This window comes from Pseudophryne corroboree, chromosome 8 (genome assembly GCF_028390025.1).
Source record: "Pseudophryne corroboree isolate aPseCor3 chromosome 8, aPseCor3.hap2, whole genome shotgun sequence".
Lineage (NCBI taxonomy): Eukaryota > Metazoa > Chordata > Amphibia > Anura > Myobatrachidae > Pseudophryne > Pseudophryne corroboree.
The window spans coordinates 69,965,953-69,985,108 of record NC_086451.1 but is presented as its reverse complement, the minus strand read 5'-3'; positions in this window follow the sequence as shown (position 1 = coordinate 69,985,108).

The window sequence follows — 19,156 nt, the reverse complement described above, 5'->3', positions numbered from 1 at the left end:
TATATTGTTTCTGTGCAGAGTAAATACTGGCTGCTTTATTTATACACTGCAATTTAGATTTCAGTTTGAATACACCCCACCCAAATCTAACTCCCTCTGCACATGTTATATCTGCCCCCCCCCCCTGCAGTGCACATTGGGGGTCATTCCGAGTTGATGGCTCGCTAGCAGTTTTTAGCAGCCGTGCAAACGCTATGCCGCCGCCCACTGGGAGTGTATTTTAGCTTAGCAGAAGTGCGAACGAAAGGATCGCAGAGCGGCTACAAAGTTATTTTGTGCAGTTTCTGAGTAGCTCAAAACCTACTCAGCGCTTGCGATCACTTCAGACTGTTCAGTTCCTGTTTTGACATCACAAACACGCCCTGCGTTCGCCCAGCCATGCCTGCGTTTTTCCTGGCACGCCTGCGTTTTTCCGAACACTCCCTGAAAACGGTCAGTTGACACCCAGAAACGCCCACTTCCTGAAAAGCTTCCCTAGACCCTGTGTGAAACTACATAGATCGTTGTAATAGTACGTCGCGCGTGCACATTGCGCCGCATACGCATGCGCAGAAGTGCTGGGTTTTTTTGCCTCATCACTGCACAGTGAACGAATGCAGCTAGCGATCAACTCGGAATGGCCACCATGGCTTTGCCCAACTGCTAACAAATTTGCTGCTGCGATCAACTCAGAATTAGGCCCTAAGTTCCTCTTCTATGGACTAATCCTGCGACATTGTGACATGTATCATACATTTGTATCACTTTTAGCAAAAAACTGCCCACAGAGGCACCGAGCTGTAGTAGTTACATTGAATAGTTATATGGCAGTGTGTTTTTTATTTTTATTTCTCCATCGCTGATGAAAATACCAGTAGAAATTAAACAATAGAAAATAAATGATGGGGACACAAACCAGTGGAGGCCAGTCATGATGGGGATACAAACCAGTGGAGGCCAGTCATGATGGGGACACAAACCAGTGAGGACCAGTCATGATGGGGACACAAACCAGTGGAGGCCAGTCATGATGGGCACACAAACCAGTGGAGGCCAGTCATGATGGGGACACAAACCAGTGAGGGCCAGTCATGATGGGAACACAAACCAGTGGAGGCCAGTCATGATGGGAACACAAACCAGTGGAGGCCAGTCATGATGGGAACACAAACCAGTGGAGGCCAGTCATGATGGGAACACAAACCAGTGGAGGCCAGTCATGCTGGGAACACAAACCAGTGGAGGCCAGTCATGATGGGGACACAAACCAGTGGAGGCCAGTCTATGCGATTATATAAAGAATGTATGTACGCTCAGCAGTGTGTTACACCTTTTCAATCAACATTTCAACAGTCTGTGCGAGTAATCCAAATGAACACCTAAAAATCAGTGTAGGGGTGGGTACACACTAGGCGATGTGCTCTATGAGCGACGTCGCCTAGTGTGTTCCCTTTCCTGATGGGGCGGTTGTCGGCAGTGCATACACACTGAGCGATAGGCAAACAATATCGCTCAGCAAGGTCGGACTGGCCCACAGGGGAACAGGGAAAACCACCGGTGGGCCCCACTGCTTGTGGGTCCACCTCCTCCTTTAGGGATTAGGTTCCAGGCTGTATGCTAGTGCACTTTAATTATACTTTATACATGTTACCTTATACAGGACTATGGGCCCAGGCCATGCACTCTCTTACGGTTAGGTGGGCCTCTGTGGTGGTTGGCCACACCTCCACTATTGCCTAGCCACATCCTTAAGCATAGGCCCCTACCACTGTATTTCCCCGGTGGGCCCTTCTGGCCCCAGTCAGATACTGTCGCTCAGTGACATCACGTTGTGGCCGGGTCTTGCATGCCGTTATTGGATGACAGTCCAAATTGAGCTGCATGCACGGCTGACAGCGGGGGTCGTTAACAACCCGCTGGGCTGGCCATTGCTCATCGTTGGGCAGCATACACACTGGTCGATATGGTAAACAACATCACTCAGGAAGGCAAAATGAACGACGTAATTTACTTTATCGCCAAGTGTGCACCCCCCCACCCCACAAATCCAAAGTGAAGAGTAAACTGTTATTGTTATTAATAATTGATATTGGTTGCTTATACACAGTACACACTTTTTATATTCTTGACAGATCATAATGCTGTTCTCTATTGGTTTGGTCATGTGATAGGTCATGTGTTTGTATGCACAGTGTTAACTGTTAAAAGCCCGTCAAAATGACGGACACCAGAGATGGATTAGCTAGTCACACAGGAGCTGTCGAGTTTGTTGAAGCACGTCCGTAGGTGTGTGTGAAGAGTGCAACCGCTCATGGCGCTGCAGGGTAGGGGGCGCTGTTGGCGGCACTTGTTAATAATCTGCTTTAATTACTTTCACTTGCAGCTTCCCTCCTTTTTGAAGCCCAGCATCTCCTGACCACCCCTGTCTCCTACCCAGTGGCATGTGTTTGAGGATCAGGCTGCGGGAAGGGGGGGTTAGGGTTAGGCACCATCAGGAAGTTTTAGGTTTCAGCACTAAGGGTGGAAGGTTAGGCTGCAGAATGAGGGGGTTAGGTTTAGGCACCCCAAGGGAGGGTTAGGCTCAGCGGCGTATCAAGAGAGGAGGGGACTGTGTGCAGTCTCCGTGTGTGGGCCCCCTCCTCTCCTGTAGCCGGCAGCGCTGTTAGCGATCTGAGCACTAGAGAGACTTTGGCACAGTGCCAGAGTGTAGAGCGCATGCGCAAGTCTCCGAAAAAATGGCACGGTGGCCATTTTTCCAGAGACTTGCGATGTGTTATACACTCTGGCACTGTGCCAGAGTCTCTAGCACTGGCTACAGGATTCGGAAGAGGAGGGGGCCCACACACGGACACCAGAGAGGTAAGCATAAAAGAAATGGGTGCAGTGTGTGCGGTGTAGGCCCCCTCTGGATCCAGGGACCCGTGTGCACCACACACTGCGCCCATTATAGATACGCCAGTGGTTAGGCTGCGGGTAGTTAGGTTTAGGCTGCAGGCAGGGGAGTTTAGGTTTAGGCATCACTGGGGAGAGTTAGGGTTAGGTTCTGGGGGGGGGGCAGGGGGAGGTTGGGTTTAGGCTGCAGTAAGGGAGGGTCAGGGTTAGGTTCTGGGGGGGAGGGCAGGGGGAGGTTGGGTTTAGGCTGCAGTAAGGGAGGGTTAGGGTTAGGTTCTGGGGGGGGGGCAGGGGGAGGTTGGGTTTAGGCTGCAGTAAGGGAGGGTTAGGGTTAGGTTCTGGGGGGGAGGGCAGGGGGAGGTTGGGTTTAGGCTGCAGTAAGGGAGGGTTAGGTTCTGGGGGGGAGGGCAGGGGGAGGTTGGGTTTAGGCTGCAGTAAGGGAGGGTTAGGGTTAGGTTCTGGGGGGGAGGGCAGGGGGAGGTTGGGTTTAGGCTGCAGTAAGGGAGGGTTAGGGTTAGGTTCTGGGGGGGAGGGCAGGGGGAGGTTGGGTTTAGGCTGCAGTAAGGGAGGGTTAGGGTGTAAGGTGGTGAGGAGTAAATGCTTCCCGACCCTCAGGATTCTAAACAGCAGGATGCCATGGTCAGTATTCTGACTGCTGGCATCCCACCTGCCGGCATTTCAGCCCCAACCTCTAAGGACTGGATGTACTTTGGAATTTCTTGGATGGGTAGGGTTGCAGCAGCTAAAATGGTCTTGCTACATAAGTGGCTTTAATTATTCCGCACTACACCTAGATTAATCCCTAAATTGTTATGCATAAATTTTATAAGATTGTGGCGAATTACATTTGGAGGGGGGGTGGGGGGGGGGACCCTTACATTGCGAGGAGTACTCTATCCATTCCTAAGTTGAAAGGTGGAGTAGCCTTCAGTGATTTGGAGAAGTATCAATTTGCCTGTTTATTGAGCCAAGCTAGAGACCTGTTTGTTGATGAGTCCCGAAACCTTGGGTTCTTGCTGAGAAAACGTTTGTATTCCCATACATCCTACCTGATCTACTGTGGTTCCCCAGTTCTTTTTAAACCTCTAGGTTCTCTCCTAAGGCAGTCCAAGCTACAGTTTCGGCCTGGCATGCGTTAGGAACTACTAATGATGAGCTGACATTGGGGTCATTCCGACCCGATCGCACGCTGCACTTCTTCGTAGCCGTGCGATCGGGTTGGAACTGCGCATGCGCCGCAGTGTGCGCCGGCGCATGGCAGTCACCATTGCCTAGCGATCGCCTCTAAGACAGAGGCCGTCGCTAGGCGGGAGGGGGCTGAACGGCGGCGTTTAGCCGCCATTTAGGGGGAGCGGTCCGGCCAACGCAGGCGTGTCCAGACCGTTGGGGCGGGCCGCGGCAGCTGCGTGAACGGTCACGCAGTTGCTGCGGCCAGCGGGAGCGACGAGTGACTCCCAGCCAGCCGCAGGAGCTGCGCTGTCCGGGAGTTACTTCTCAAATACAAAGGCATCGCCGCTGTGCGATGCTTTTGTATTTGTGCAGGGGGGGGGGGGGCACAGACATGCGGGGCGGGCTAGCCCTGTGTTGGGCGTCCCCCCGCATGTCTGAGTTTACACAGCTACGATCAACTCGGAATGACCCCCATTGCCCTCTCCTAACTTATCCCTGCTGGGTGTTGTTAATTTGATCCCTAAACTTGGTATAGAGCCATGGACTAGGGGTGGTCTTTCCTTGCTGGTGGATATACTGCTGCCAGAGGGCCTAGCCTCCTTCTCTCATCTCCAGTCACAGTACGCTTTACCTATGCAAGACTTTTATAAATATCTGCAATTACGTCATAGGCTACAGAGATATCTCCCTCCCCATCTTGTATACCATCTATTTTGTATATACCGTAGATGTGTGAGGGGAAGAGAGCGCAGCGAGCGCTTCTTCTACCCCTCACTGCTCAGTCCGGTCTCTGGAGTCCGGCGGCAACATGAATCTCAAATGAGGAGCAGGGCGATATGCATTGTGGGAGCATATCTGGCACTGTGGGGGCATTTGCGTATCTGGTACTGTGGATGGGGGCATATCTGGCACTGTGGGTGGGGGCATTTGTGTATCTGGCACTGTGGGACATATGTGTTTCTGGCACTGTGGGGGCATTTGTGTATCTGGCACTGTAGGAACATATCTGGCACTGTTGGGTCATACAGTATCTGGTACTGCGGGGGCATTTGCATATCTGGTACTGTGGGTGGGGGCATATATGGCACTGTGGGTGGGAGCATTTGTGTATCTGGCACTGTGGGGCATATGTGTATCTGGCGCTGTGGGGGCATGTGTATCTGGCACTATTGGGGGCATATGTGTATCTGGCCCCCCCATATGTGTATCACGCCCCCTTTTTCATTAGCCTCGCCCCATGTGGCATGTGGCCACACCCATTTTTGGCGCGTTCGTACACAGTACCACTGAGTTATTTTTTCTACTTGCAGCATTGAGCGCTACTACTATGGGCATTAGTAATAAGGAGCGCTACTACTATGGGCAATTATATATAAGGGGCACTACTACTATGTGTATTACGTATATGGGGCACTACTACTATGGGCATTACATATAAGGTGTGCTACTGCTATGGGCATTACGTATAAGTGGCGCTACTGCTCTGGGCACCTTTGTAAAGTATGGGAGGGCGCAAATGTATAGTTTGCAGGAGGGCGCCGAACACCCTAGCACTGGCCCTGCTTGCACCCTTCTATACTCCGAGCACTCCCCTGACCCCGCTCACTGGCATAAGGATTCAGCGATGTGGAAGTACAGTATGAAACTTTAATGGCCCACTTTGTGTTGTGTAGACACTATGCCGAGATGATAAATAATAAGGTAGGGGACAGGTCTTATGTTCTAGGAACTAGGAGCCTGATTCAGCTTGGGATGCATCAGAGTTAAGTCCGTTTGGGCCACATCAGTCCACATTCTCCTTGGGGCTGCAGTAGTGCACACGCGCAGTACCCGCGTATCAGTTATGCATCCCGACAGCCGGACAATCGTAGTACACCCCTCAAAATCAAACGCTACGGTGGGTATCCAATTAGGTGCCATATGTCCAGTGCAGTCCAGTGGTGCTGTGTTGTCCTGCATCAGACCAGTGGTAGTGTCCTGGCCATCAGTCATTCCAGTGACCAGGCAGTCACAGTGGTGTACGCTGCTGCTATATGTCCACTGCTGCCGTATAATAATAACAACAACAACGTCCCTTACAGTGTTGCTGTGTTGTGCTACATTAGACCAGTGGTAGTGTCCTGGCCATCAGCCATCATTAGTGTCCTGGCCCTCAGCCAAAATTTGGAGGATAAAATAGGGAAAGATCAAGAACCACTTCCTCCTAGTGCTGAAGCTGCTGCCACTAGCCATGACATAGACGATGAAATGCCATCAACGTAGATGCCCAATGTGATAGTAGAGGGCATGTAAAATCCAAAAAGCCAAAGTTCAGTAAAAAGACCCAAAAAAATAAATTTAAATGGTCCGAGGAGAAACGTAAGCTTGCCAATATGCCATTTATGACACGGAGTGACAAGGAACGACTGAGGCCCTGGCCTATGTTCATGACTAGTGGTTCAGCTTCACATGACGATGGAAGCCCTCATCCTCCCACTAGAAAAATTAAAAGAGTTAAGCTGGAAAAAGCACAGAAAAGAACTGTGCGTTCTGAGATGGTATCACAAATCCCCAAGGAGAGTCCAAGTGTGTCGGCGGTTGCGATGCCTGACCTTCCCAACACTGGATGGGAAGAGATGGCTCCTTCCACCATTTGCACGCCCCCTGCAAGTGCTGGAAGGAGCACCCACAGTCCAGTTCCTGATATTGAAATTGAAGATGTCACTGTTAAAGTACACCAGGATGAGGATATGGGTGTTGCTGGCGCTGAGGAGGAAGTTGACGATGAGGATTCTGATGTTGATGTGGTTTGTTTAAGTCAGGCACCGGGGGAGACACCTGTTCCGTGGGATGAAGAAGCCCATTGTGATGCCTTGGCAAACTACCAAAAAAGCCACCTCTTCGGTGTGGAATTATTTCTCCACAAATCCGGACAACAGGTGTCAAGCCGAGTGTTGCCTCTGTCAATCTGTAATAAGTAGGGGTAAGGATGTTAACCATCTAGGAACATCCTCCCTTATATGTCACCTGCAGCGCATTCATTATAAGTCAGCATCAAGTTGTGAAACTTTGGGTAAGAGCGTAAGCAGTCCACTGACACCTAAATCCCTTCTTCATCTGGTACCCAAGCTCCTGCAAGCCACACCACCAACTCCTTCAACGTCAACTTCCTCCTCAGTCAGTAACGTCAGTAGTACTGCGGGCCATGTCACTGTCAAGACTGAGGAGTCCTCTCCTAACCGGGATTCCTCTGGAGGATCCTTGAGTAGTACGCCTGCTGTTGCTGCCGCTGCTGGGAGTAGATAGTCATCCCAGAGGGGAAGTCGGAAGACCACTTGTGCTACTTCCAGTAAGCAATTTACTGTCCAACAGTCATTTGTGAGGAAGATGAAATATGACAGCAGTCATCCTGTTGCAAAGCGGATAACTGAGGCCTTGACACTTATGTTGGTGTTAGACGTGCGTCCGGTATTCGCCATTAGTTCAGTGGGACTTAGAGAATTGATGGAGATAGTGTGTCCCCGGTATCAAATCCCATCTAGGTTCCACTTCTCTAGGCAGGCGATACCGAGAATGTACAAAGACGTCAGAAAAAGAGTCACCAGTGTCCTACAAAATGCGGTTGTATCCAGTGTCCACTTAACCACGGACATGTGGACAAGTGGAACAGGGCAGACTAAGGACTATATGACTGTAACAGCCCACTGGGTAGATGTGTGGCCTCCCGCAGCAACAACAGCAGCAGCGGCAACAGTAGCAGCATCTCGCAAACGCCAACTCGTTCCTAGGCAGGCAGCGCTATGTATCACAGCTTTCCGTAAGAGGCACACAGCTGACAACCTCTTACGAAAACTGAGGAACATCATCGCAGAATGGCTTACCCACATTGGACTCTCCTGGGGATTTGTGATATCGGACAACGCCACCAATATTGGGTGTAATTCCAAGTTGATCGCAGCAGGAAATTTTTTAGCAGTTGGGCAAAACCATGTGCAGTGCAGGGGGGGGCAGATATATCATGTGCAGAGAGAGTAAGATTTGGGTGGGTTATTTTGTTTCTGTGCAGGGTAAATACTGTCTGCTTTATTTTTACACTGCAATTTAGATTTCAGATTGAACTCACCACACCGAAATCTAACTCTCTCTGCACATGTTAAATCTGCCTCCCCTGCAGTGCACATGGTTTTGCCCAATTGCTAACAAAATTCCTACTGCAATCAACTTGGAATTACCCCCATTGTGCATGCATTACATCTGGGCAAATTCCAGCACGTCCCATGTTTTGCACATACAATTAATTTGGTGGTGCAGAATTTTTATTAAAATTACAGGGGCGTACAGGAGATGCTGTCGGTGGCTCAAACATTTGCGGGCCACTTTCGACATTCTGCCACCGCGTGCCGAAGACTGGAGCGACAGCAAACACTCCTGAACCTGCCCCGCCATCAACTGAAGCAAGAGGTGATAACGAGGTAGAATTCAACACTCTATATGCTTTTCTTCAGAGGATGGAGGAGCAGCAAAAGGCCATTAAAGCCTATACATCCACCTACGATATAGGCAAAGGAGGGGGAATGCACCTGACTCAAGCGCAGTGGAGAATGATTTCTGTCTTGTGCAAGGTTCTCCAACCCTTTGAACTTGCCACTTGTGAAGTCAGTTCAGACACTGCCAGCTTGAGTCAGGTCATTCCCCTCATCAGGCTTTTGCAGAAGCAGCTGGATAAATTGAAGGAGGAGCTAAGACGGAGCGATTCCGCTAGGCATGTGGGACTTGTGGATGGAGCCCTTGATTCGCTTTGCCAGGATTCAAGGGTGGTCAATCTGTTAAAATCAGAGCACTACATTTTGGCCACCATGCTCGATCCTAGGTTTAAAGCCTACGTTGTATCTCTCTTTCCGGCAGACACAAGTCTGCAGAGGTGCAAACACCTGCTGGTGAGTAAATTGTCAACTCAAGCGGAACGTGACCAGTCAACAGCTCCTCCTTCAATTTCTCCCGCCACTGGGGCTGCAAGGAAGTGAAAGCTGACATCTGGTCCAGACTGAAGGACCTGCCAACGATGACTGACATGTCTACTGTCACTGCATATGATTCTGTCACCATTGAAAGAATGGTGGAGGATTATATGAGTGACAGCATCCAAGTAGGCATGTCAGACAGTACATATGTATACTGGCAGGAAAAAGAGGCAATTTGGATGCCCTTGCACAAACTGGCTTTATTTTACCTAAGTTACCCCCCCTACAGTGTGTACTCCGAAAGAGTGTTTAATGCAGCCGGTAACCTTGTCAGCGATCGGCATCCGCTGGCAGCATTCTAATGTTACCGCCTACGGGCACGACAATTTTATTTCAACTCACTTACCCCCGGTGGTAATGATCTGAAATGCACATAAAAAGATCAGTTTGGGCACCCAAACTAGTCTTATCACAATTGCGCCTATTACTTTAGTCGGGTTTAGGTGCTTTGCGTGCCTAAACCTGACTCTAATTTGCGTGATCAGCACGATAACGGGGGGCATTTGAATATCACCCCTCTATCTCCCGACACTTTAGATGGGAGATAGAGGGTGCGATAATATTTGAATTCTACCTTGTGTGTAATAGATCCATTATCACAGACTTGCAGATTAATTCTGTATGTATTAGCACCCTTATAAATGTGCATCAAACACTCCAGTAAGTGCAGCTGCTAAGGGGCTCAGGAGTGACAGCAAAAAAGTTCAGGCCCTTGGTACAGTAATTTCCTATATGCTTAGGCTGAAACCTGCGTAGTGGCCTCCATTCATCTTCAGAAAAGCTAATGTTCTGACTCTGTCCATCAGTTTCTCACATACATCCAATATAATAAAAGGGTAACGCTGCTCCTCACCTCTTTGGGGGCAATTCAAGTGGGTTTTTTTTGCGTGCTGGCAGCCACTAGATGGACCTTGACGGAGCAATTCAAGTGTTGCTCCACATATATTTGTGATTATTTCGATTGAAACCACTGAATTATTGAATGTTCCAGTGTATTGTGAGCTGTAGCTAAATTTGATTTCCTTTTAATCTTCGTAATTTTGTAATCGTTTTCTTCCATTTTCATTATTGTGATTATCTAATTCTTGCCATATAACCATCTAAGTATGCCAGCTTTCATCCAGAGGTCTTTGCGGCCTCATAAAGAAACATCCTGTTGGAGATTGCTGTCGTTGAATCACTGTTGCGTATCAATCTATCCTACCTCTCTGCACCAGATACAATGAACAAGGTACTTGGAAAAGGGTGCATCACCTAGCCCACGAACATCTGTGATACCTCTTCCAACCACTTAGACACCTGCCAACTCCGGGGTGTAACAGAATAAAGGTCTGTGGGGGCCCCTGCGCAACTAACCTGTAGGGCCCTTAGGGGAAAGCCAGAAAGTTGGCAAGTATGCTCTGCGGTAACTTGCTTCATGAATAGGTCACAAATGATATTGGGCTTTTCACAACTTTATAAATTGACCCCTGAGACTGCCGCAAAGTGTTAATCAGTCCGCAGTGATACCACAGTATGGGACTGAGTCTGATTCAGCATCGATCACAGCAGCAAAATCTTTCTCTAATGTGCACTTCAGGTGGGGCAGATATAACATGTGCAGAGAGAGTTAGATTTGGGTGGGTTATATTGTTTCTGTGCAGGGTAAATACTGGCTGCTTTTTTTGTACACTGCAATTTAGATTTTAGTTTGAACACACCCCACCCAAATCTAACTCTCTCTGCACATGTTACATCTGCCCCACCTGTAGTACACATGGTTTTGCCCATTAGAGAAAGATTTTGCTGCTGCAATCCATGCTGAATCAGGCCCTATGGGGGTCATTCCGACCCATTCGCACGCTGCTGGTCTGGTGCGAACGGGTCGGAACTGCAGCTTTGCGGTGCTCGCAATGCGCATCATTGCCGGGCAATAACCAGAAGAAAGAAGAAAGTGATCGGTAGCGCGATCGCAAGAAGATTGACAATTGGGAGGCGTTCCGGGGCGGATACTCACCATTTTCTGGGAGTGGTGAATCCAACGCAGGCGTGTCCACGCGTTTGGAGGGCGGATGTCTGACGTCAATCCTGGGACCTGTATCGCTGGATCGATCGCACAGGGTAACTCTTACCCTGGTCTTCTTTTGCAGGAATCTTTTTTAGCACAGCAGGGCTGCACAAGTGATCGCAGCCCTGCTATGCAGAAATACACTCCCCCATAGGCGGTGTCTAGATGATCGCACGGGCAGCAAAAAGTTGCTAAGTGCGATCAACTCGCAATGACCCCCTATGTCCATAAGACCTGTCCTTTGTAGAACAGTCTGACTTGTCTGTTGTGATTTGCTAAAGCCAATTAATCAATAGTGCAGCTTGTCCCTAACATGTGCACAAATCATTTTCACTTAAATACTTACCTTGTATTACAGTGAGATTGTGAGAGCAACATCTAAGTGCGCAGTAGCTCAATGCTTATACCTCCCACCTGTCCCAATTTTCGCAGGACAGTCACATTTTTATCGGACTGCCCTACTGTCCCACCTGGGGTGGAGGGGGGTGGGGGGGGGGGTCAGTTGGACCACATAGCGATGAAGACATAAATTGAAATGCTGGTTTGGATTTACTCTGAGCTTATAAAAATTTCATCTTATTGGCTATCAGCTCTCATGTGTTTTGGATAGCCAATGAGATTTTCTTTGGTGAAAAGAACCGAGTAAACCCAAACCAGCACACCTCTAGTAAAGATGAACAAATAGCTTCATACATCACCGTCATTCTATCTGGACAACTTTGGGAAAATACGTCATTTTACAATAATGATGATTTGTGTGGTAGTTTGTCCATGTTTGTTTGTAAGTTACAATTTATTGAAGTAAGCAAAGAGCAATGCACAGTATTAAAATTAGATTTATGGCAAGAACTTACCGTTGTTAAATCTCTTTCTGCGAGGTACACTGGGCCCCACAGGGAATGACATTGGGGTGTAGAGTAGGATCTTGACCCGAAGCACCAACAGGCTTAAAGCTTTGACTGTTACCAGAATGCATAGCGCCGCCTCCTCTATAACCCCGCCTTGTGCACAGAAGCTCAGTTTTTGTTAACCAGTCCAATGCAGTAGCAGGAAAAGAGACGACAACAGTTAGTAGCCACATACACCACATTCTCACGACAGGAGAAGTGTCAGCGGCTAATGCCTTACCAACCCAAAGAAGCTAAGTGCGTCAGGGTGGGCGCCCTGTGGAGCCCAGTGTACCTCGCAGAAAGAGATTTAACTACGGTAAGTTCTTACTATAAATCTTATTTTCTGCTGCGGGGTAAACTGGGCTCCACAGGGAATGACATTGGGGATGTCCTAAAGCAGTTCCTTATGGGAGGGGACGCACTGTAGCGGGCACAAGAACCCGGCGTCCAAAGGAAGCATCCTGGGAGGTGAAAATATCGAAGGCATAGAACCTTATGAACGTGTTCACTGAAGACCACATAGCCGTCTTGCACAATTGTTCAAGGGTCGCACCACGGCGGGCCGCGCAAGAAGGTCCAACAGACCGAGTAGAATGGCCCTTAATGGTAGCAGGAGCTGGAAGGCCAGCCTATACATAAGCATGTTCAATCACCATTCTAATTCATCTGGCCAGGGTCTGCTTGTGAGCAGGCCAGCCACGTTTGTGAAAACCAAACAGTACAAAGAGAGAATCAGACTTCCGAAGGGAAGCAGTTCTCTTCACATAGATACGGAGAGGCCATACCACATCCAAAGACCGCTCTTTGGAAGACAATTCAGGAGAGGCAAAGGCCGGAACCACAATCTCCTGATTAAGGTGGAAAGAAGACACCACCTTAGGTAAATACCCGGGACATGTTCTAAGAACCGCCCGATTACGGTGAAAAATCAGATATGGTGACCTACAAGTCAAGGCACCCAAATCCGACAACCGTCTAGCAGAGGCAATAGCCAGCAGAAACACTAAGAGAAAGCCACTTAAGGTCTGCAGATTCAAGAGGCTCAAACGGAGACCCTTGCAACGCCTCCAGAACCACGACAAGTCCCAAGGAGCCACAGGCGGGACATAAGGAGGTTGAATCCGCAACACACCCTGAGTGAACGTATGCATATCAGGTAAGGTCGCAATTTTTCTCTGGAACCAAACCGACAAGGCAGAAATATGACCCTTGAGGGAGGCCAGACGAAGGCCCAAGTCCAGGCCCTGTTGTGGAAAGGCCAAAAGTTTGGTCGTACTAAACTTGTAAGCATCATAACTGTTAGATGCGCACCAAGCACAGTAAGAATTCCAGACCCTATGGTATATCCGAGCAGAAGCCGGTTTCTGGGCCTACAACATGGTTTGAATGACCGTCAAAGAAAATCCTTTGGCCCTCAAGACAGAAGCTTCAAGAGCCACGTCATCAAAGCCAACCGGGCTAAATCCTGATATACACAAGGGCCCTGAATGAGGAGATCTGGGTGCTGTGTAAGTTGAAGGGGATGCTCTATCGAGAGACCCTGAAGGTCTGAGAATCAATACCGTTTGGGCCACGAGGGAGCAATCAGAAGTAGGATTCCACCTTCTTGCTTGAACTTCCTTATTACTCTGGGCAGAAGTGACACTGGAGGGAACTCGTATGGCAGCTGAAAGTTCCATGGAATTGCCAGTGCATCCACGAGCGCTGCTTGAGGATCCCTTGTCCTTGCTCCGAAGACCGGAACCTTGTGATTGTGACGAGACGCCATCAGGTCCACATCTGGTAGGCCACACTTGTCCACTAGGAGTTGAAAGACGTTCGGATGAAGACCCCATTCTCCGACGTGAACGTCCTGACGACTGAGGAAGTCCGCTTCCCAGTTGAGGACTCCGGGAATGAACACTGCCGATATTGCTGGCAGATGGCGTTCCACCCAATGAAGGATTTTTGACACTTCCAACATTGCCATGCGGCTTTGAGTGCTGCCTTGATGATTTATGTATGTCACCGTGGTGGTGTTGTCTGATTGTACTTGAACAGGCTTGTTCTGTATCAGAGGCAGGGCAAGAGTCAAGGCATTGAACACTGTAGGCAATTACAGAATGTTTATCGGGAGGAGAGAGTTTGTCCCTGGTCCACCGGCCCTGGAGAGAGTGCTGCTCCAGCACCGCACCCCAACCCCGCAAACTGGCGCCCGTAGTCAGGAGGACCCAGTTGGGGATCCAGAAGGGATGGCCCCTGCTCAGCTGTCGGTCCTGTAGCCACCAGCTCAGTGACAGACAGACCTCCGGAGTCAAGGAGATCATTTGAGACCTGATCCGATGAGGCAGGCCGTCCCTCTTCGAAAGGATCAACCTCTGCAGAGGGCGGGAATGAAATTGTGCGTACTCTACCATGTTGAAAGCCGACACCACGAGGCCTAGTACTTGCATTGCCGAGTGAATCGACACTCGTGGGCGAGAAAGGAAGCATCTGATCCTGTCCTGAAGTTTCAGGACTTTCTAGGGAGACAGAAACAGTCTTTGGCTGTGTGTGTCCAGCAGTGTCCCCAGGTGCACCTTGCTCCGAGCAGCGACCAGCGAGGACTTCTTCCAGTTAATGAGCCACCCGTGGGCTTGCAGGAATTGTACCGTCAGTTCCAGATGACAGAGGAGAACCTCTTAGGAGTTCGCCAGGATCAGCAAGTCGTACAGATATGGCAGGATCCCAATATCTTGACGGCAGAGAAGAGTCGTCATCACAGCCATGACCTTGGCGAAAATCCGAGGGGCTGCGGCTAATCCAAATTGCAGAGGCTGGAATTGATAATGTAGGTTGCCAATAGCAAACCGCAGATATTGCTGATGCGAAATGGCAATAGATATATGCAGGTAAGCATCCTGTATATCCAGGGATACCATATAGTCCTCGGGTTCCATGGCCAGCACAATAGAGCGCAGGGTTTCCATATGGAATTTGGACACTCTCACAAAATTGTTCAAAGATTTGAGATTGAGTATAGGCCAGAAGAACCCGTTGGGTTTTGGGACTAGAAACAGAGTCGATTAGTATCCTCTGCTTATCTGGGACAGAGGTACCGGTACTACCACTCCTGTGTCCAGGAGGAATCCTACAACCAGGTGTAGAGCCTGCGTTTTTAATGGATCCGAAGGAAGAACCATCATGAAGTACTGGCGAGGGGGACGTCTCTTGAAAGAGACTACGCACCCGTGAGAGACAACTTCTTGCACCCATGCGTCTGAAGTGGTCTTTAACCAGACCTAGGTGAATTGTAGAAGTCGGCCTCCCACCGTGGGGATCCCCATCATGCAGCGGGCTTGCCCTGTTTGGAAGCAGGCTGACGGGCAACCCAGGATTGTTTAGATTTGGGCATAGTGGCTTTGGAAGTAGGAGCCTATCTCAGGTACGTCTGACCCTTCGCTTTTCCTGGAGGACGAATGGAACGAAAAGAGGTACTCTTAGCCTTCGGAGCAGAAGGATTAGTACTTGGGAGAAACGTAGTCTTGGCAGACGCCAAGTCATTCCCAATTTTGTTTAGATCCTCCCCATAGAGGATGTCTACCTTAAAAGGGAGCACCTCCAGGGTCTTTTTGGAGTCCAAGTCCACCCCACAGAATACAGTGAGCCAGTATAGACATGGTAGATGCCTTGGCCGTCATAACACCTGCCTCCGAGGACGCCTCCTGAATATAGTGGGAGGCGGTGGTAATATGAGTCAGATATTGTCTAGCAGTGTCAGACATATCCTGAGGTAGCTCTTCCTCCAATGCCTGAACCCATGCTTCAATTCCTTTAGCGGCCCAGGAGGCTGCTATAGTGGGTCTATGGACAGCCCCGGTAAGGGAGTAAATAGACTTCAGGCATCCCTCCACACGCTTATCCATCCCTCCACACGCTTATCCGTCGGCTCCTTCAGTGAGGTGACAGTGGTGACAGGCAGAGTAGATGACAATACAAGACGGGTGACATGAGAGTCTACCGGCGGTGGATTTTCCCATTTGTTACTCAACTCAGCAGGGATAGGATAATGAGCTAGAATCTTTTTAGACGGGGAGAATTTATTTCCCAGAGAAGACCAGGATTCCTGACGTATGTAAATTAAATGTTCAGAATGCGGTAAGACTACTTTAGCAACCTTCTGACGTTTAAACTTATCCGGTTTCTTAGACACAGTAGTCGGATCTACCTCATCATCAGTTTGTAGAATCAGCTTAATAGCCTCCACTAGGTCAGGGACATTAACCTTAGTTGTAGGTTCCTCATTAGAAGCAACTGATTCGGTGTCTGATGGATCAGTATATTCCCCATCCTCATCAGAAGAATTATCTGAAATGTTTGTGGATTGTGAGGAGGAAGTGGCCCGCTTAGACGACCTCTTGACCCCAGCGGGGCGTGAGGTAGGCTTTTGTACCACCAAAGATTGATTTAATTGTTCTATCTGGGTATACAGAGCGTCTGCCCAGGGTGGATTAACTACAGGGACAATCTGTGATTGCAATGGCACAGGAGGTCCCACAGGGAGTGTAAGACGTGACACCAGTGTATGCAACATACTGGAGAACGCTTGCCAAGGTGGCTCCTGAGTGACTACAGGAGCTGCAGGCTGACTGGGAGATGTATGGCTCCCAGTACACAAACCATCAGTTATAACTTCTACCTCAGGTAAATCCGTGGTGCATGCCCTGCATGATGCTGAAGCGTCTGCGGATTTCCCGCCCTGCGTGGCAGACATGATAGTAGATGTAGCCGCAGAGCTAAACAGTACAAAATAGCCAGACAAAAACAATACCTGCAAATAACCACCTTATGTTATGTGACACAAATAGAGGATTAAAGCAGTATGTGACTGAAAATCACAGTAAAACACACTAAATAATAGTATACACTGTGTAACACTATGTATGACACCCTGACGCACCTAGCCCCCCAGGGTACAGAATACAGTGAGAGCAATAGGTTCGATACACTAATGAAAACCACACAGCAGCTAAAGGCACACTCAGTCACAGTTACAATACAGAAATTAATTCAGACAAACATTAAAACTGCACTGGACAAGTAAAATCACATATAAATATATGTTTACACAGATATAACAATGCACAGTAGATACTGGATGTATATCTCAAAACACTTGTACTAAATGTTCAGGCAGAAGCACACTTGTTCTTAACTAACACTGTCTAAAATGACATGTAGAATACTTAAGTGACTGTAAAATCACAGCGCTGATGAGGCAGGTGGATTTACAGAGGAGACTTAAGGGCCCTATACACATACCGATCCGCCGCCGAGCTGCCCAACGGCGGATACGGGCGACCCGGCGGCGGGGGGGGAGGTGACGGGGGGAGTGAAGTTTCTTTACTCCACTCGTCACCCGGCTCCATAGCACTGCAGGCTAATATCAGAGGTTCTCAAACTCGGTCCTCGGGGGCCCACACAGTGCATGTTTTACAGGTCTCCTCACAGAATCGCAAGTGAAATAATTAGCTCCATCTGTGGACCTTTTAAAATGTGTCAGTGAGTAATTAATACACCTGTGCACCTGCTGGGTTACCTGCAAAACATGCACTGTGTGGGCTCCCGAGGACCGAGTTTGAGAACCTCTGCTAATATGAACAATTTCGTCCATATTGGCCTGCATGCATAAGCGACGGGGCACCAACGATTAACGAGCGCGGGGCCGCGCATAGTTAATCATTGGTGCCTACACACAGAACGATATGAACGACTTCTCGTTCATTTATGAACGAGAACGATCATATTGTTCTGTTTTATCTGCCAGTGTGTAGGGCCCTTTAGCCAAGCAGCAGGGTTGGACTTGGGCATGTAGGGCCCACCGGGAGAATGCAGTGGTAGGGGCCCATGTTTCGGGCTGTGGCCAGTCTGCAGAGGGGGTGTGGCCTGGCACCTCATTGGTTTGACTAACCATTAGAGAGTGCAACGTCTGGGCCTTTCATAAATATATACAGTAAATTCAGCTGCTGCATGCATGATAATGTGCCAGATTAATAACAGATTAATAACAGATTCATAACAGCAATGCACTGTAGAAAATACACCATAGTCCAGTATAAGGTAACATATGTATAACGTATAATTCAAGTGCACAGTCTGGACTGGAACCTGATCCTTAGAGCAGAAGGTGGGCCCCCAGGCACTAGGGCCCACCGGTGGTCTCTCCTGTACTCCTGTGGGCCAGTCAAGCCTGCCCAGCAGTCCCGGAGACCAGACGCCGCTATGTGAGAAAATGGAGCCAAAATTTCAGTCAGGGAGTGAGGGAGAGTGAAATGCAGCTCCAGGGTGGGAACACCAGCAGTAGATGGCGCCTGGAGCTGGGGGAGGGGCTACAGGTAGGGTTGCCACCTCATCCCTTTAATTCTGGACACATTAATTACACAGGTTTTGTGGCTGGCTGACTTCAACACTCCATTTCACCTGGTTTTAATCAGCCACAGAACCTGTGTAATCAATATGTGTCCAGAATTAAAGGGATGAGGTGGCAACCCTAGCTACAGGTCAGCGACTTATCCCCTCTGTTGGTCCTCACCACCGGGTACTGTGGAGCCTATGTAATATGGATTTCTTAAAATCTGACCTGTGCTCCCTGCCCTGGTGGATATAGTGGAGTCCCTGTGCAGTACAGTGTCCACGCCAGCGTTGCGGTCCGTCTCCTGGGACCGTGACCGGAACGCGATATACCGGCGAGTCCCGTGGGGGATCCTCTTACCTCCTCCCTGATGTGCAGCCAAGCGATCCTGGAGAGCGTCAGCAGCGGTGTGGCTATGAACCATTGCATGTACCCGGGAAACTGCCGCAGAAGTATGCAGCGCTGCAGCGAAGGTGATGGAGCCGCAGCACAGCATCAGAATGACATAGAAAGTGCTGCGGCCCTTGAAGTCTTCTAAAAAAGCTCTTTTCAGGGCTGCCTAGCACAGCCCCCCATTAGGTGAAGTCCAGAAACAGAGCATTTTGTACCTAGTGGGGCGGGTCATGTTGGAGGGTATGGGGTTATAGAGGAGGTGGTGCAAGGCATCCTGGGAACAGTCAAAGCTTTAGGGCGGGATGTATTAAGATACATTGCCGCCCCTCGCCGCTTACCGCAGCGATGTTGATCGCATATGTACTAACATAAGCGATCAATATCGCAATGCGGTGACGGAGGCCCCCCGTGATAC